At 44.8% G+C, this 21,053-nt stretch overlaps 1 long non-coding RNA gene across 1 annotated transcript; it reads left to right on the forward strand.

Annotated features, from left to right (window-relative positions):
• The first annotated feature begins 4,709 nt into the window (after positions 1-4,709).
• Positions 4,710-17,312, forward strand: LOC124258130. Its single transcript, XR_006893506.1, has 4 exons — positions 4,710-4,723; positions 9,862-9,867; positions 10,697-10,700; positions 17,240-17,312. It is a non-coding gene; the product is annotated as an uncharacterized LOC124258130 (long non-coding RNA).
• The last annotated feature ends 3,741 nt before the right edge of the window (positions 17,313-21,053 follow it).

The raw sequence follows: 21,053 nt of genomic DNA on the forward strand, positions 1-21,053 counted from the left end.
GAATGGAATTCACAACACGAACTACACAATTTAAGAATACAATCGGTAGCCTTACAAATGTGTTACTTCTGTGATCAGTGAATATGGTTTTACGCATGCACTTTTGAAGCAATATTCCGGCCATATCACGGCGGGGACACCAGAAATGGGCTTCGACTGATATTGTAACCCATATAGGGAATCGAACCCGGGTTTTCCGCCATAACCATAACCCACCATAACCACTAGGCTACCCCACCGGCCCCGGTCTCGGCATGAAGTAGATGAAATGTCTGGTCGCTTCTGAGACAGAATACTGTACGGAGTAACCATGTTAAAATGCAGCATGGTACCATAGTCGGCCATCTCTGTTAAACCACGATTTGTCACGACTAGCACAAGCAGACACTCAAGCACTTACCCACGCACATACACACGCACGCGCGCGCGCTCGTCACCATTTTCGCTAAATGAGGTCACCATAAACAATGTTATCCTCGTTAGCTCCCAACAACCAGACAGATTTATCCCCATCCTTTTCACATGTTGAGCTGCATATAACAAGGATTACTCACGCACTGTAAAATGTGTTTCCAGCATAAAATGCTATCTGTTTAGCTCTTTGAAGAACATACGTACCAGCGTTTCCAGCAATTAGCTGACGAGGTTTGTGTGATCACGTCCGCGAAGGGTTGGTCGTCGAGTGAAATTGCCACACCCAGCGGCGTCTGACCCTTGTCCTACTGTTACCGTAAGTGTACACTTGATTTGTCAGAGCATTCGGGGCAAAAAGACGAAAGAAATAGGCAAACGCGCAACGAAACACTTCTCAAATGTTATTGAGTGCCTCGTTACAGCCATCACCGAGGCTTCAGTCATTCACGATAGAAGGGCGTATTTTGTGCGCGTTGACCCGTCAGTAACATATATTGTCACCTGCTGCCAGCAGCTCACCATGGGAATCATGCTTACCACGCAGGTATTTGATGCAGTGCACCCCCGTATATTTGGTGCATCCACGTGTATTTAGTGCATCCACGTGAACGGTGCACTTAACCCAGGTGTGTGACGCAGTACACGCAGGGGTGTGGTTCAGGACATCAGGTGTAGACTGCTGTGTACAGGTGCATGATGCAGTTTACAGGTGCATGATGCTGGTGCATGAAGCAGTGCACAGGTGTACACTGCGGTATTGCAGAGTGCATGGTGCAGTGTACGGGTGTATCGATGCGAGTACGCCAGATATGTGACGCATTACACTCAGGTGTGTGATTCGGTGCAGCAGGTATAAACTTTGCGGTGTACAGGTGTATGCTGTATAGCACCCAGGTGTGTGATGCGTTATACGGATACGCTTGAGTACAGAGCAGTCATACAGTTTTTGGTCCACCAGTGCCACCCGACGAGGCACATTGAAGAGTGATTGACAGCAGTACGAGTACCCCATAAAACAATAATGTGCCTCGTTTTTTTAGTATTAAGCAGCACTTAGTCTCAGCGTTCAATATCTACCTCCAACGCACTGAATTAAACTTGCTGATCACGTTCACTGTTATCAAAACGTCACGGTCACAGCGCTGAATCCTATTCGCGTATAACAAGATGTGCTTACTACCGGTTGTCTGTTCGCCCGAGTGTTACTACAGTTCACCGACGCAACATCATCTGGAGAGGCATGTGTATCGGTTCATTGTGTTGGTTGGTTTGTTGTTTAACGCCGCACTCCGCAATATTCCACCTATATGGGGCGGTATGTAAATAATCGAGTCTGTATGCTTCCTTGCACCCAGGTGTGTGATGCGTTACATCCTGGTGTATAATACGGTGTACAGGTGTATGCTGCCTTGTACCCAGGTGTGTGATGCGTTATATCCTGGTGTATAATGCGATGTACAGGTGTATGATGCGGTGTACAGGTGTATGCTGCACTGCACCCAGGTGTGTGATGCGTTATATCCTGGTGTATGATGCTGTGTACAGGTGTATGCTTCATTGCACCCAGGTGTGTAATGCGTTATATCCAGGTGTATGATGCTGTGTACAGGTGTATCCTGCATTGCACCCAGGTGTGTGATGCGTTATATCCTGGTGTATGATGCTGTGTACAGGTGTATGCTTCATTGCACCCAGGTGTGTGATGCGTTACACCCTGGTGTATGATGCGGTGTACAGGTGTATGCTGCATTGCTCCCAGGTGTGTGATGCGTTACATCCTGATGTATAATGCGATGTACAGGTGTATGCTGTATTGTACCCAGGTGTGATGCGTTACATCCTGCTGTATGATGCAGTGTACAGGTGTATGCTGCATTGCACCCAGGTGTGTGATGCGTTATATCCTGGTGTATGATGCTGTGTACAGGTGTATGCTTCATTGCACCCAGGTGTGTGATGCGTTACACCCTGGTGTATGATGCGGTGTACAGGTGTATGCTGCATTGCTCCCAGGTGTGTGATGCGTTACATCCTGATGTATAATGCGATGTACAGGTGTATGCTGTATTGTACCCAGGTGTGATGCGTTACATCCTGCTGTATGATGCAGTGTACAGGTGTATGCTGCATTGCACCCAGGTGTGTGATGCGTTATATCCTGGTGTATAATGCGGTGTACAGGTGTATGATGCGATGTACAGGTGTATGATGCGGTGTACAGGTGTATGCTGCATTGTACCCAGGTGTGGGATGCGTTATATCCTGGTGTATGATGCAGTGCAACCGAAATAATCACGTGTTTGTGACAGTATAACGACCCACTCAGCAATATATTCCAGGTATGTGGTGGCTGTCTGTAGATATTCGAGTCTGGTCCAGACAATCCGGTGATAAACAACACGAGTATCGATCCTCGCAATTGGGATACGATGACATGTGCCATCCGGGTTAATGGTTAATGGATTCCATAAAAATCAGCGATTGAACCCACCCAGTCACCGTGGATTCCATAAAAATCAGCGATTGAACCCACCCAGTCACCGTGGGTTCCATAAAAATCAGCGCTTGAACCCACCCAGTCACTGTGGGTTCCATAAAAATCAGCGATTGAACCCACCCAGTCACCGTGGGTTCGATAAAATCAGCAGCTTGAACCCACCCAGTCACTGTGGGTTCCATAAAAATCAACAATTGAACCCACCCGAAACTAATGTGGGTTCCATAAAAATCAGCGATTGAACCCGCAGTCACCGTGGGTTCCATAAAATCAGCGATTGAACCCACCCAGTCACCGTGGGTTCCGTAAAAATCAGCGATTGAACCACCCAGTCAATGGGGTTCCATAAAATCAGCGATTGAACCCACCAGTCACCGTGGGTTCCATAAAATCAGCGATTGAACCCACCCGCAGTCACTGTGGGTTCCATAAAAATCAGCGCTTAAACCCACCCAGTCACTGTGGGTTCCATAAAAATCAGCGATTGAACCCACTCAGTCACCGTGGGTTCCATAAAAATCAGCGATTGAACCCACCCAGTCACCGTGGGTTCCATAAAAATCAGCGCTTAAACCCACCCAGTCACTGTGGGTTCCATAAAAAGTAGCGATTGAACCCACCCAGTCACTGTGGGTTCCATAAAAATCAGCGATTGAACCCACCCAGTCACTGTGGGTTCCATAAAAATCAGCGATTGAACCCACCCAGTCACCGTGGGTTCCATAAAAATCAGCGATTGAACCCACCCAGTCACCGTGGGTTCCATAAAAATCAGCGCTTGAACCCACCCAGTCACTGTGGGTTCCATAAAAATCAGCGATTGAACCCACCCAGTCACTGTGGATTCCTTAAAAATCAGCGCTTCAACCCACCCAGTCACCGTGTCTTCCATACAATTGAGCTCTTCAACCAGCCCACTCACCGTAGCTTCCATACAAGTCAGCGCTTCAACCCACCCATTCACCGTGTCTTCCATAAAACTAAGCGCTTCAAACCACCCACCCCCTGTGTCTTCCATGAAACTCAGCGCTTTAACCCACCCAGTCACCGTGTCTTCCATAAAACTCAGCCTTCCAACCCACCCAGCCACCGTGTCTTCCATAAAACTCAGCCCTCCAACATCGCTTCCATAGAAATCAGCGCTCCAACCCACCCAGCCTCGTGGCTTCCATATAAATCAGCGCTTTAACCCACCCAGTCACCGTGGCTTCCATGAAAATGCAAGACAACTAATAATCTAGATCGCAATTTAATTATTTTGTGTACCCCTCTGGCAAGTGTAAATCAACATGGCTCGCATGACGTTTCTTCACCTGTAATATCGTTCGTCCTTATTTCTGTCAGTTATATCAATAACAACCTGTGTTCGCTAAATTGCTAGAGTTACATAGTTCATCCACAAACACCAGTGTCATCCATTGATCCGTCAAGTAGAATATCCAGCATTATAACTACCAGTGACATCTGTGCTGATTATCCCGTGAGACACTACAAATACGAGGAGCTATCAAACAGTTTTGAGCCTAAAATACTTCTGATGTGTACATGATAAAAATAACTGTATGATATTGAAGAATGGTTAATATCATTCACATAAACGTAATATTGACATGCACATGCTGGTAGTATACGGTCCTGTCACATCTAACCACATGTGGGGCGGTGGGGTAGCCTAAAAGTTAAAGCGTTGGCTCGTCACGCCGGGTTCGATTCCCCACATGGGTACAATGTGTGAAGCCCATTTCTGGTGTCCCCTGCCGTGATGTTGTTGAATATTGCTAAAAGTGGCGTAAAACCAAACTCAGTCAGTCAGTCAGTCTAACCACATGTACCCCTACTGAAACGGCAGAAATGGATACGCCTCAGTACAGAGCAGTCATACAGTTTTTGGTCCACGAGTGCCACCCGACGAGGCACATTGAAGAGTGATTGACAGCAGTACGAGTACCCCATAAAACAATAATGTGCCTCGTTTTTTTAGTATTAAGCAGCGTTCAATATCTACCTCCAACGCACTGAATTAAACTTGCTGTTCACTGTTATCAAAACGTCACGGTCACAGCGCTGAATCCTGTTCGCGTATAACAAGATGTGCTTACTACCGGTTGTATGTTCGCCCGAGTGTTACAGCTCACCGACGCAACATCATCTGGAGAGGCATGTGTATCGGTTCATTGTGTTGGTTGGTTTGTTGTTTAACGCCGCACTCCGCAATATTCCACCTATATGGGGCAGTATGTAAATAATCGAGTCTGGACCAGATAATTAAGTGATCAACAACATAGGATTGTTCTACGCAACTGGGAACCGATGACATGTGTCAACCAAGTCAGCGAGTCTGACAACCCGATCCCGTTAGTCGCCTCTTACGACAGGCATGGGTTACTGAAGATCAATTCTAACCCGGATCTTCACGTGTGGGTTCAGTATGTGACACTGTCAACAAACGTACACATGTATGTATCGTGGATTCTTGCAAAGCGTTTACAAACGTGGAATGATACAACCGTTGATAAATGCAGTTTCGTCTGTAAGATCCAAACGTTCATGTAAGTTACTCTTTTTGTTTGAAATCACCATCAAAGTTATTATCTATTACCAGAATGAGATATAAATAAGCAGAGAGGGTTCGGGTGATCCTGGCGCAGTCGGGCCGGTAAGGCTGATCACCAGCTTCGGGGCCTCTTAGCCTCCTTTCATAAAGCACTAAGGTAACCTTAGTGCAATGTAACAACGTATGGTATGGATTTACAACATCTTCATTATTTACATCACGACGTTTCTGGCTGACTTCTTGCCCCTTCATCAGGTGAATGCCCATTCAATCTAACAACGTATGGTATGGATTTACAACTTCTTTAATATTTACAACACGACGTTTCTGGGCTACTTCTTGCCCCTTCATCAGGTGAATGCCCATTCAATCTAACAACGTATGGTATGGATTTTACAACTTCTTTAATATTTACAACACGACGTTTCTGGGCTACTTCCTGCCCCTTCATCAGGTGAATGCCCATTCAATCTAACAACGTATGGTATGGATTTACAACTTCTTTAATATTTACAACACGACGTTTCTGGGCTACTTCTTGCCCCTTCATCAGGTGAATGCCCATTCAATCTAACAACGTATGGTATGGATTTACAACTTCTTTAATATTTACAACACGACGTTTCTGGGCTACTTCTTGCCCTTCATCAGGTGAATGCCCATTCAATCTGACAACGTATGGTATGGATTTACAACTTCTTTAATATTTTTTACAACACGACGTTTCTGGGCTACTTCTTGCCCTTCATCAGGTGAATGCCCATTCAATCTAACAACGTATGGTATGGATTTACAACTTCTTTAATATTTACAACACGACGTTTCTGGGCTACTTCTTGCCCCTTCATCAGGTGAATGCCCATTCAATCTAACAACGTATGGTATGGATTTACAACTTCTTTAATATTTACAACACGATGTTTCTTGACTTCTTGCCCATTCATCAAGGTGGAATGCCCATTCAATCTAACAACGTATGGTATGGATTTACAACTTCTTTAATATTTATTTTACAACACGACGTTTCTGGGCTACTTTCCTTCTTCATGGACATTTCTGTAGAAGGTGGAATGCCCATTCAATCTGACAACGTATGGTATGGATTTACAACTTCTTTAATAATATTTACAACACGACGTTTCTGGGCTACTTCTTGCCCCTTCATCAGGTGAATGCCCATTCAATCTAACAACGTATGGTATGGATTTACAACTTCTTTAATATTTACAACACGACGTTTCTGGGCTACTTCCTGCCCCTTCATCAGGTGAATGCCCATTCAATCTAACAACGTATGGTATGGATTTACAACTTCTTTAATATTTACAACACGACGTTTCTGGGCTACTTCCTGCCCCTTCATCAGGTGAATGCCCATTCAATCTAACAACGTATGGTATGGATTTACAACTTCTTTAATATTTACAACACGACGTTTCTGGGGCAATTTTACCTTCCAACTTCTAAATTCCCATCAAGCAACATTGTAATTACTTCAGGTTTAGTGATAAGAGATCTCGAGGCGCAGAGAGCGGAAGTGCTGTGGTCAAAAGGACAAACACAGATACATTCGATACAGATTGATTTCACTTTTGATGAATATTTGGTCCATATTCAATTTATTTCATGAATTCCTCGAAACATCGTTACTTCGCTCTTTGACAATGTTATTGTGGACCCGCTGCCGAAGCAGGTGTCCGAGAATCGTTGTTTTCAATAACATTGCGAAAAATAGTTTATAATTTTAATTCTGCTGATAATAGGGAGATAACTCCATTAAAATCTGTGTACTTCTGACTACTGAATAATTCGGACTTTTTAGTCGGTCCCAAGCTGGTCCGAATTAGACAGAGTGCACTGTAATAACATGTCCGTAAACAAATAATATTTAGTTTACAGGATAATAAATGGTTAAAAAAGCACGTCACTTATTGGTTTTCATGCTTATATATCTGTACTAGACATTTTATTGAACATTTTATTGGTTTTACAAACAAACTCAGTGGTGGGATAGCTTAAGGGTGACTTGGGACCAGAAATAGTGCGTGAGTGAGTTTAGTTTTACGCCGCTTTTAGCAATATTCCAGCAATATCACAGCAGGGAACAACAGAAATGGGCTTCACACAATCGAACGCTAGTCTCCGGCGTGACGAACGAACGTTTTTACCACTAGGCTACCCTATCACCAGGTTGAGTATATGGTTAAAAACAAGCGTTCCCGATCACGTACCAGAAAACAAATTAATTGATGTCGACCTGTCATAAATATAAGTAGACATACTGCACCGAAAGATTATAGGTACCATGCATACAAATGTATTCATTGGTATAGCCTATGTGTAATTGATTCCTGAGTGCTCTCCACATTGCCACATTTGCAAGTTGCAAATAGTTTACGTACATTTTATCAACCGGGACATAAAGTATGTTAGTCTGAAAATATCTTGTCCCAATGCTGAATGCATTATCAATCTCGGCATAATAAAATTGGAAATTTTAACATAAATTGTATATTTATATACTTATCCTATCTCACCGTATGCAGCGCTCTTCTTCTTCTTCGACCATGTGTGGAAACGTGCTGTAGGCTAAGTTGAAGCAAACTTTGACCCCTGACCTCTGCCCCACTCCACAGCAGGACCTGTCAGTCATCTCAATAGGCGTGCAGATCGCTCCGATGATCACCTGACAGCCTGCCCGTGTCATTCTCGTCTTGGAGCTTCCAGTAATCTGTGATGTGGTGCAGGTCGGGTGGGCATCCATCGCGTGAGATAGGATAAGTATATAAATATACAATTTATGTTAAAATTTCTAAATTTTTAAACCTATCCTATCTCACGGTATGCATTATCTCACGGTTGGCTGGTGGGCCACAGATTACCCCGTGTGACTCTCCAACCGTGAGGTCGCATAACACAAGGAGGCCAGGAGAAAGCACCAACTCCCGATATGCTAACTCTGTGATGGGTTGCTTCGGATAACCCCTTGGCTTACACAGCACAAAAACTCTAGGGAGTGGGCGCTTCTGTTTTAATGTGGTTTTCAGCCGCGATATATCAAGTGACCCCAGTGAATTAAAGTCGAAGACCTTAATCTGAACAGTCACTGCTTCGGAACACACACACGCACACACACACACACACACACACACGTTGGAGACAGTGAAAAGGGGAATAGCCCGGTTGCTCAACTTGTTAAACGTTAAGTACCAATCTCCCTCCCAGAGGCGAGAAAGGACTTAGGAGCGGAACGCTTCGAAAACAACACAGGTAATCAGAAATCAACACTTCACGGACGTGATTGCTCGAAGAGTATAGGTCAGTAAGCGGAGTGTCGACAACCTCTGCATGTAGCACAAGACTGGCCTCTCAGTCTATAGAGTCATATCTATGACAGTGCAGACACGCCCTAGTTCCCTAGGTGAGGTGGTCTATGCCCAAACGAAAACAGTACCAAGATATGGATGACATCGATATCTGGTGCAATAACGGTGTTAAGAGCAGCCAGGTAGGTAGAGAGTGTAGAACCCTTAAGCTTCCTGGAGGTTCGAAAATGTTGAAGGTACTCCGCAACCATCTGTGGTGAAGCCTTAGTGGGAGATGCTATACCCTTCGTCCTGCAGTACGCTTCAAAATTCTTCCACTGGTCATCATAGAGTGATCTAGTGTAGGTACGATGCACTGTATTGATGGCAGTAGCGACTCGCTTAGAATATCCCTTAGCAGTTAGCAACTTATGTAGATGCGCCAAACGTGAAGATGGAGTGTGAGCGGAGACCAAAGCAGCTGATCGGAGTGCGGATGAACCAGGAGATCGACACGATCGGGAAGTGGTACAGGCTCTGGATAGGCCATTTCTTGTAGGTATACGAACCAACTTCTGGCCGGCCAGTAGGGCACGACCAAAAACAGTGTCATCCGCTGAGTTGTGCGCAGTTTCAGTAGTAGTAGGGCCACATGAGGAAACGCGTACGCGTTTAGGTCGTCCCAAGGAATGGCCAGAGCATCGTGACTCCAAGCAAGAGGGTCCGGAATCGGAGACACGAACAGAGGCAGCCGGTGGTTGAAACGGGTGGCATATAGATCCACTGTTGTAGTCGTCAGCGGGAGGCAGAAGGTCTGGAACACCTGTGGATGTAGCTTCCACTCTGTCGGAGAGGGACGAATTGGGCGGGACAGAGAATCCACAATGACGTTCTTTAATCCTCAAACAGAAATGTCGAGATTAAAGATCCAGGATCATCAATCGCTACCGTAATGTAGACGCCTGCGTTACTGACATAACTACTACTTCTGTACAACAGGCAGAACGATGCACTAACTGGAAGCGTCGCACTGGATGGAAGCGTTGATACATAAGAGAGCGGCGCACTGGATGGAAGCATCGACACATTAGAGAGCGGTGCACTGGAGTAAAACGTCACTCTGGATATGATCGGCGCTTTGGGGCAAAGCGTCGCACTGGTCTGAAAACGGCGTATTGGTGTGTAGAGACGAGCTAATCAAAAACCCAAGGTACTCTCTGAAGCGCCGAACTGAATGAAAGCGCTGAATAGGGACAAAGCGGCGCACTGGTGTGTAGAGATGAGCAATCAAAAAACCAATGTGCGTTCTGAAATGCTGAACTGAATAAAAACACCGCATTGGAGTGAACGCACTGTCCGTACGTGAACACCGCAGAAGCAGGAAGCATAACCCCAAAGCCAAGCTGAGCACCGGTAAACTATAGAATGAGGCATCAACACCGAAGTTGGAAGTAGTGTGGAAGATAGACTCGCAGTAGAGAAATTCACTGTTGGTAACGTAGTGTGCGAACTAGCAACAAAGTTGACAGTAGGCGCATAGAGGTAACCAGATGATTCGCGAATGCTGACAGTTCAGCGAACACTGTCGGATCGGCGAATACTGTTAGAGCGGCAATCTGGTATGGTTCGGCGATCAGGATCGTATAGGTGATCTGGTTCAGTACTGTGATCCAGTTCAGCAGTGTGATCTAAAGCGCTGAGTCAATGGAGACCAATGCACTCGTCTAAAACGTCGTACCATACAGTAATGGTGTACTGGACTGCAAAGGTGTTCCGATCAAACAACAGTTCACTAGGTTGAATCGTTGTTCTAATCGAAAATAGAACACTGATCTGAAGCGTTGATCCAATCGAAAAGGCACGTTGGGCTGAAGTGTTGATCCAATCGAAAGCGGCACACTGGGCTAATGAGTTGGACCAGACGAGAGTGGTGAACTGAAGTGAAACGGTGAACTGGCCTCTTCTCCCTTTGTGAGAGCGACACTCTGGTACAAAGTGCCGTACCGAACTCAAACAACGCTCTGGCCTGCAGTGACGAACCAAACAGAAACTACTGCAGTACATCCGCTCTGGAGCATCGAATTGGGGGCACGGTGGGCGAGCTGGCTAAGGCGCCCAGGCTAGTGATCCAGCGAGGTCGAGGTGCCGGGATCGAGCCCACCTGTCACCGGATGTAAAAACCTTGGAGTCAACTTTGTGTGCAGACTCTTTCCGTGTTGTCACAACCCTAGTCATTCGTGACCAACTCGTGTTATTCCGGGACAAGCCGAATAGCGACTCTTGCCCCTCTAGAAGGATGTTAAAATGGCATCTACACTACATCAGCACTACTTTAAGCAAGAACGATAACTCTATCCCTGTTTGATTCCAATGTTTCCTAATTATCACCGAAGCACATGTACATTGCATTGCTAGGTTGTCGTTTGGGGGGTTGTTTACTTATTTATTTTAAAGAATTAAGCCTCTTTGATACAACGAAAACAAGGAGAAAAACCTATTTGTTAAAGACACATTCTAATGTAATTATTACCAGCTGTTAACCTTATATTTCCCATTAGGGTTTACTAATCACAAATCGGAATTGTTTTTTTTTAATATGCCAATAAAAGTTTAATAGTTTCAGCTACATTAAATCCCAAAGCACATACTCAAGAATGACTTTAATATATACTTTCCCAAAAAAGAAACGCATATAGGAATTTCAACTGTGTTTTTATGTACATTTTGAAATATCTTGTAGGCTTTATGAGTCAATGAAATATAGCGAAATTGCACACTAGGAATGCAGACTTATCCGTCTTTGGCACCAACTCGAGGAAAGTCAGTTTGAGTGTCACATGGAGACGTGTGGTGGCACTGAAGTCAATACCTCGTGTGACCACCGTGGGCATCCAGAACTGCACGGCATCGCCTCGGCATCGAACAAATAAGTCTCAGAATCTCGTGTTGCCCAATCGCAGCCCACTCTGCCTGTAGTGCCTGTGCAAGTTGCTGAAGTGTCTCGGGCTGAGGGTTACGGCGTCGCCTTGCATTGTCCTGTTGAAACGGCTCCCTTTGGCGATCAGTGATTGGAAGGAGGTGTGGGCGTAGGATTTCATCACAGTACCGTTGAGCTGTCAGGTTGCCCTGGATCATCACCAAATCACTTCTCCTGGGGCAGGTGATCGCTCCCCACATCGCAGGTGATCGCACTTCCCCGGCCGAATGGACACCTGGGGAACGAAAGCGTCGGTGAAACGTTCACGTCGACGTCTGTACACCCGCATTCTTTCATCGCGTCGTTCCAATAGAAATCGTGATTCATCACTGATTCTGCGCCAATTCGGTAGGTTCCAGGGCTGAACGTTGGTGCACCATTGAACTCGATGTCGACGATGTTGTTGTCGAAGCACAGGTAAGGTCTTCTGGCACGTAAACCAGCCTCTCTCAACCTGTTCCTGACGGTCTGTGCAGAGAGCCTCCTCAATCCGGGTATTTGTCGGGCGGTACTGGTCGCCGTAGCTGTTCAATGACGCAGGTGATGTACTCGGATGTAGCGATCCTGCGCCGCAGTGGTCGCTCAAGGTCGCCCACTACGAGGGGCATCTGCTACCGCATTCTGCCGGCGATATCTCTCCCAGAGCCGTGAAATGGTGCTTTGATGAACATTCATGCGTCCGGCAACTGCACGTTGAGACGCCAGCTTCAAACAAACCAATCGCGATAAAACGGTTGGCTTCACTTAGACGTGGCATTTTGCGTTCGTCAACAATATTCCAAATACAGTGAATAATCAACAAACAGCGATCAACCTTTTATACCCATCATTGAGACTATCTGATCCCCAACTTTCACCTGCATTGCATGTGAATTGTGTATTCTGTGAAACTACACGCCGAAATTGAAAATCATGCTGTTAAATACGGGTATTTTACGGATGGTGCGTTTTGTTGTGATGTTTCAAAACATAAACACCACAGGACTCATAAACAGAGCAAAACCTTTTGTAAAATGTATCACGTTTTAATTCATTGCTACATGAAAATGCTATTTTCATGATGCGTTTCTTTTTTGTGAGAGTATATTTCTCAAACTGAACATTCGTGTAATCTTGCTGTCAAACTCCTGGTGGAATTTTAAATGAATTTGCTGGGAAAAAAATGAATGACCAAACAAATAGTCAGACTAAAATATCCCCAGAGATGTGAAATATAAGCCCAATGTTTGAGATTAAAGTTGATTAGTTACATACAAATATAATATTATTGTTTTGAAACTCGTAGCGAGTTATAATTACATTTCCTAAAATTGTTTGAAGCGCAAGTACAATCTCCAGAACAAGCTCGCAAGATCGTCAGAAATACACTCAGTTGGAGTGGGGGACGAGTCTTCTTGGAGGTTACGGAAAGGGGCGAGTGGTGACGAATGAACCCCTAGTGTACAGTACAATACAACCCCAGCGATGTGCACTTTAAGTACTCGGATTAAAAGAACCCACGAATCCGTTGGTATATGACCAGATGGTGGCCACATGAATACGTGCACACACCTAGTTGCGGGTACAGCAACGTGCAGTAAACTTAAAGTACAAAGTACTGTGACTGTGTGTCCCAGTCCACCCAGCTGTGAATGGGTACCTCGTTAGGATGAGAAAGCCACAGTAACTCGGTGCGCCTTGCGTCAGCAAGAGTTGTATACTCTCCAGACAGCTGAGATTGATTATACGATGAGCCGTTGAGATTGACATGCAATGATCGAGGGGGAAAATAACAGCGCCTTGAACATGCACTGGTGTGTGGATATGTGCGCTATATAAATATACTATAATAATAAATAATAATAATTGTGTGAGAGGGACGCTCTGGAGTACACTCGACCCATACATAATCGACGCACTGGAGCGTAACACCGACAGAAAACGCCGACCTAACAGGGATTGTTGTACGTGATATCATCACTGGAGTTGGAGAGCTCGCTGTGGACAAACTCGCACTACAATAAATCATTGTAGATAAGTTAGATGCCGATACAGAGAAAATTAGAGACACATTGCCAGTAGGTGCTGACAATGCCGTAACAGGTGTTTGAGAAAAGTCACTACGACAACGAAGAATGAAGTTCACTGCCGAGTAGGGGAAGTCATCCTGTCCCGACACTGGACTAGCAGTCTGGGTCGGAATACCCGACGTAATTCTCGCTGAGTTAGTAATCCGATGCTGCATCGAGAATCTTCGTCCGGTGATGGTGATAAACGGCGAGCTGTTTAGTACGGACGATCTCACTTCGAATGTTGGGATGAGGATGGACCCTCGGAAAACTTCCGACCATCCCTGTCTGCCACTCGTCTTGTGTCCATTCCACGATAACGGAGAAAGCTTCATCGTCTAAATTGGCACAATAAGAGCAACGGTGAGAACCGTCACACCTTCCGATACAATCAACGTACAGTGTGTGAGGATCAGCGACAGGAAAAACAAAAACTTCTGTACTTGTCACAGTGTTATCTCTACCGAGAAGACCAATTATTTCCCTCATGATAAAAAGTAGAGACAAGTGGCAGACAGAACATAACACACGTCCACAACAGTGGGCGACAAAAAAGAGAATGACAAGGGCAGGCTGTTAGGTGATCATCGGAGCGATCTGCACGCCCATTGAGATGATTGACAGGTCCTGCTATGGAGTGGGTCAGGGGTCAGAGGCCAGAAAGTCTGCTTCAACTTAGCCTACAGCACGTTTCCACACATGGTCGAAGAAGAAGAAGAGAGGTGCATACCGTGAGATAGGATAAGTTTAAAAATTTTATTCTGCAAATTATTCTACATGTAGCCAAAATTACCCACCCCTAAGTAGAAATAAAGGCTATATCAAGCATTATGTAATATACTAACAGTCGGCAAGTCTATGATCCGAGAGGAATTTTGTCTGCATATCCTTATAATCTGCACGTTCAAATATTGGGAAAACATTTCCTAGAACCGTTATAAAACTGTTTCATGTGACGCAAGCATCTATTGTAAGTGGTTGAAACTGTATATATACTCATGCCAATAATGGTTGTCACCCACTTCAAATTATTTTATTGGAGAGGGGGTGTGGGGTGGGAATGTGTGTGGGGTTGGGGTGGGGAAGGGGTGACAACCATTATTGGCATGAGTATATTTCTTTGATGACATATTTGAATACATTTACTTGTGACGGGATTTTTGGTGATTGGCAAACAGGCGAAAATGCCTGTATTAATGCCTCTCCCAATATAATACGGAACATACACTCGTAGACGTATTTGTTTTGTCTTAAATGGTTAAAACGAGGACACACAAAAAACTGAATGTAATGGATCCTGTGTGGAAGGGCCACAAGGACAGGAGGGGTGGTCACGTAAATGTCTATCAACAAGGTGAGAGTTCAAATCGCTACAACCAAAACGGAATTTAATTGCATAGTATCATCTGACAATGGGGTGATCCGAAGTTCTATCCTTGAGGTCTATCCTTGTTTAAAATACGTTTAAACTGTGCAAGTGTTGGGATGTCTCGGGTACTATTAGCGAGGGAGTTCCAAATTTGGATAACAGACGGTAGAAAGGAAGTATTGTAAGATGTGGATCTACCCATTATGTTCCGTATATTACTAGAAATCGTGCTTTCTCGATTCCGAGCCAAAATCACTGCTCAGAATTTGTAGCGGTAACTCACCCATTTCTGGTTGATTTCACAGTATACACAAACGACATGCATCAAAACATGTTGAGCTGATGGCACCTGTCAACGCGCTAGTGGCCATTCTTTCGTAGACACTTACACCTCACTGTGAAAATGAGTTTACCTACATTTATTCATCGCAAAGAGAATTGTGTCGTGTCCGTTCGCCATTGACGACCTTGGCCTGAAACTCTCTCTCTCTCTCTCTCTCTCTCTCTCTCTCTCTCTCTCTCTCTCTCTCTCTCTCTCTCTCTCTCTCTCTCTCTCTCTCTCTCTCTCTCTCTCTCTCTCTCTCTCTCTCTCTCTCTCTCTCTCTCTCTCTCTCTGTCTCTCTGGGCTACCCCATTCCCCCCGAAAAACATTGAACTATAACTTGACAATTAACATAAACATGTAGTTGAAACTATACATTAATGCATATAATTTTAAGAAAATAATCATGAAACACTTTCAACACGTTTTAAACGAGCACGGACAATTACGCATGAAAATGTCTTACCTTAAAAAAATGAAATACGTGAATTCAGGATAAATGATGACAGTCGATGTTGAGGAGTTACGAGCAGTCTGCACATACTTATATATCGGAGGTCGCATAGCAACTCTCTGATTGATAACCCTTGACAATACTATTGTAACTTGGGGTTGATCGGTCAGCCTATCACTCTGAAAGTGACAAGCAGCCGGGGACTAGTGTCAAGGGGCTTCTAGTGTCTACAATATGTCTGATGGCGTGTTTTCCAACCTCAGTGGCATATTCTCAATTTATATAAGGGGGATAATTACGAAGATACATTTATAAATTTGGAATATCATATTTATGTAAATATACTATCCCCAAAAAGAAACTTATAGACGTTTTGTATATTTTATAATCTATTGATTACTTAATGTGTTCAAACAATCGTCAAAATATGTAAGAAAAGTGTTGATAACATGATTTTACACAATTGCACAAGTAAAAAATCGACTTTAACCGAAAATGGTTCATTTTGATGAGATTTCTTACAAGGATAAAAAGGCATCGCCACAACGCAACAGAAAACAACTTCCAGTTGAAATTGTGCTGCAAAGAGCATGCACTGTCTGGCTATAAAAAAAATCAGAAATCCGTTTTGAAGGAGTTTCAAGATCAAATCACTTCACCACATCTTGACGCTGCGACACGGAACGTCGCCATTGAACGAATGCACGCTTGAGGTTAATAATCTTCTGTTGCCAGGCGTCTGAATGTTAGTCCGAGGCTTGCAGCTCGTTACAACCAAACAGGTACAATGACCGTCCCCGTACAGGCAGACCTCGAGTCACCACTGCAGCCCAAGATCGGTACATCCGGGTACTACATTTACGTGATCATACTGCCATGGGTGAGGGCACAGCAGCCAGGGTGCCTGGAGTTTGGAGGATATCCGGCCAAACTGTACGGAACAGGTTGAGAGAGATTGGACTGAGAGCCAGGAGACCCGACGTCTGGACCGTGCTATGTCGTCACCATCGCGCTCAGTGTCTCCGTTATCTAAAATTATCCACTTGGTTTATAGACATCTTTTCTTCTAAACTGGTTTAAAAATTCATGTACTAAAGTCTATTTGTGGACGAGTTATACATGTTTCAAATTACAACATTTTCGCAACAGATTTTTGGCCGATGCGTTTCCTCTTCTTTTTTTTTTAGGATAGTATATTATATGAATTATACAGCAAATATTTGCACTATGACACTTCAAAAAGATGCTTCCCTTGTCGCTCTCCTTGACTTGGCATAAATCCAAGTGGCGTGGAATGAGAGTGAATATGGGTTTACGCGGCTTTTTGCAATATTCCAGCAATATCACACCGGGGGACACCAGAAATGGGCTTCACACAGTGGTGTGGAATGAGCCGATATGGCGCGAAATGAAGACGGCAGACGTGAGACATTAGTCGTCAGAAGGAAGAAAGGAAGTTTAGAGAAGTGGATCCAAAGGTCAGTAAGAAGCCATGAAGCATCCGACATATGTCAAATGAAGTATATCCAGCGGTTGAAGAAGCTAAAAATAGAACGGGGAATACCAGGTGAAGCTGTGACATCAGAGGTTGCACAGGGTACCATGGTGCAAGAGGTTAGTGGACAACATATTATGAAAACAACATGACTGCCTGACTGAGTTTGGTTTTACCCCGCTTTTAGCAATATTCCAGCAACATCACGGCGGGGGACACCAGAAATGGGCTTCACACATTGTACCCATGTGGGGATTGAAATCAACATGAAATGATGATGAGTCTGGAGATGTGTACAATAAACAACTTTCCCCAAATATTCAATCAACACGGACTTGTTTAAAACATTATTGTTTTTGCCATTGATAAAAAGTGTCTTCGTGAAAATCAAGCAAAGTAGTAAAGTAACGCTGAGCTCGAAAAACTACCTGTTCGAAAAAAAGCAAAATTGTACACAGAGTGGCATTATCTCTGTTTTGAGAGATTTATTCGTCTTTACCTTGCTGGGCTTTCTCAAAGTCAATGAACAGGGAGATGTCGGGTCACTGTGAGGAGCTCACGCACACTGTTATGTGGCAGTGGTATTCATTATGTAACAATATTTAACGTGCAATACATTGAATATGTGGATAGTGAGTGAGGGGCTAACCTCCAGCCTCTCATCTCGTATTACATCTCAAGTTACAAGAATGGCAATGCAGATCATTCTTACCCTCGATACTCTGTCTTATTTGGCCATTGTTTGCCCAACTTGACCATTGTTGCGGTGATGCGAATTGTACGTTCTCTGTCACTTTTAGCGTAATTACTGCCTTAGTATTATACTGCTTGAAATGTGTACTACCTACGGCTGGGACGAGTTCAACCCGGATACCCTGGACGGGTGGGTAATGAGTTCCCGGATACCCTGGACAGGTGGGTAATGAGTTCAACCCAGATATCCTGGACGGGTGGGTAATGAGTTCAACCCGGATACCCTGGACAGGTGGGTAATGCGTTCAACCCGGATACCCTGGACGGGTGGGTAATGAGTTCAACCCGGATACCCTGGACGGGTGGGTAATGAGTTCAACCCGGATACCCTGGACAGGTGGGTAATGAGTTCAACCCGGATACCCTGGACAGGTGGGTAATGAGTTCAACCCGGATACCCTGGACGGGTGGGTAATGAGTTCAACCCTGATACCCTGGACGGGTGGGTAATGAGTTTAACCCGGATACCCTGGGCGGGTGGGTAATGAGTTCAACCCGGATACTCTGGACGGGTGGGTAATGGGTTTGACCCGGGTACCCGTCTCAATACCCGGACCCGTTATGATCATGTGACTAATAGATTAAACAATGCAATATGTTATTCTTTCATGATTAAAAGGTTGTATTGTCGTTGAAGATTTAGACATCATTTAAAATAACCTCTTTTTAATATAATATATTGAAAAGTCGTAATTTTAGCCTCCGATCAAAAGAATTTATTGCCATTTCTTGCAAAGTTGATGACAGCAATTAACATGACGGGTATCTGGGTAGGGTAGGGTAATAGGGGGTGGGGTACCCGGGTAGAAAATTTGGACCCGTTCTAGCCCTAGTACTTCCACTCTACCTTGTACTGCCACTGTGTTACATCTATAGTGATTTGTAGGGCGGTGGGATAGCCTCGTGGATAAACCGTCTCGTCGAACTGAAAACCCGGGTTCGATTCCCCACATGGGTACAATGTTTGTATATTGCTGGAATATTGCAAAAGCGGCGGAAAACGGAAACCCAAACTCACTCACTCACTCACTCACTCACTCACTGTAGTGATTTGTATCAATTTCTAAATTGCTGTGTGCTTTGTTGTGTGTTGTTCTCACACCCAATTCTTGTACGGCCTGATTCGTGTTAACTTTATGTTTCAACTTGGGAATCAACATCTGACAAATTGATTTCAAGATATACTCAGTTCAATTCAAGATATCTTTAAGACAGTTGAAAATATCAGTTATTTCGTAATAAATGTGAAAACGGCTTGCCTTCCCTGTGACTCCGGTCGCAAACTTCGACTAAGCTACGATTGTTTCATAAGCCAGGCGACCGCCTCCGTGGTGTAGTGGTCAGAGCGTCCACCCGGAGAGCGGAAGGTCGCGGGTTCGATCCCCGACCGCGTCATACCAAAAGACGTTAAAAGATGGTACTTGTTGGTCCCTGCCTGGCGCTCGGCATTAATGGGTACAACAAGGACTGGTCGGCTCGGAGTCAGTATCATGTGTCTGAGTGGGGTATTCATCCTTCACTGCGGCATGGTATCTCAGTGGGCTAGCACTATAAAACCAGCTTCAGTCTGGGCTAGTACAAGCAGCCGCACATACACACGCATGCACGTCGTCATATGAGCGAAATATTCTCAAGCACGACGTTAAACCCCATATCACCTCACCCACCTCATAAGCCAGGCTAAAACTGAGTCTTATGTTAACAAAATATTCACGACTTGAGACACATTTAATACTGACGAAGCTTGGAGCTAAGATCGCATTCATGACTTCGGGACTTTGGTTTACCACTCACAATCCTCTAAATCCTGATAATCTGAACCTCATCATTTCCACCCTGACTTGATAAGATCTATAACGCTATATTTGTTTTAAAAAAATCTCCAGTTACAAATGTCCTGTTAAGGACACCGGTGATAAATCAGCATGGGACTCCCATTAAACGTCAAGAGAGAATCGTGACTGTGTAAACACGACCAGGAGCTGTCGTATAATTAATGCATGTCGTTCACCCAGAGTAACGTTTAGTCGTTGTGACAGAAACAAATATCACCATTTATAATCAACATCAGCCAAAGTCAGATGGGTGATTCCTTATGTGACAATCATGTTTTTTCCGGGATAAGCCGAAAGGGGCGAGTGGTGGCGAATGTTATTGGAGGTTACGGAAAAGGGCGAGTGGTGACGAATGTTCTTAGAGGTTACGGGAAGGAGCGAGTGGTGATAAAGGTCCTTGACGGTTACGGAAAGGGGCGAGGGGTGACGAATGTTCTTGTGGCAACGGAAAGGGGCTAGTGGTGACGAAAGTTCTTGGCGGTTACGGGAAGGAACGAGTGCTGACGAATGTTCTTGGTGGTAACAGAAAGGGGCGATTTGTGACGAATGTTCTTGAAGGTTACGGAAAGGGGCGAGTGGTGACAAATGTTCAAGGTGGTTACGGAAAGAGTCGAGTGGTGACGAATGTTCTTGGCAGTTACGGAAAGGGGCGATTTCTGACGAATGTTTTTGGCGGTTACGGAGAGGGGCGATGGTGACGAATGTTCAAGGAGGTTACGGAAAGGAGTGAGAGGTGATGAATGTTCAAGGAGGTTACGGAAAGGGGTGAGAGGTGACGAATGTTCAAGGAGGTTACGGAAAGGAGCGAGAGGTGACGAATGTTGAAGGAGGTTACGGAAAGGGGCGGGAGGTAACGAATGTTAAAGAAGGATACGGAAAGGGGCGAGAGGTGACGAATGTTCAAGGAGGTTACGGAAAGGAGCGAGCGGTGACGACTGTTCAAGGAGGTTACGGAAAGGGGCGAGAGGTGACGAATGTCTCAAGGAGGTTACGGAAAGGAGCGAGAGGTGACGAATGTTCAAGGAGGTTA

Source organism: Haliotis rubra, unplaced genomic scaffold, assembly GCF_003918875.1.
Source record: "Haliotis rubra isolate DU_JTF1 unplaced genomic scaffold, ASM391887v1 Scf683, whole genome shotgun sequence".
Classification (NCBI taxonomy): domain Eukaryota; kingdom Metazoa; phylum Mollusca; class Gastropoda; order Lepetellida; family Haliotidae; genus Haliotis; species Haliotis rubra.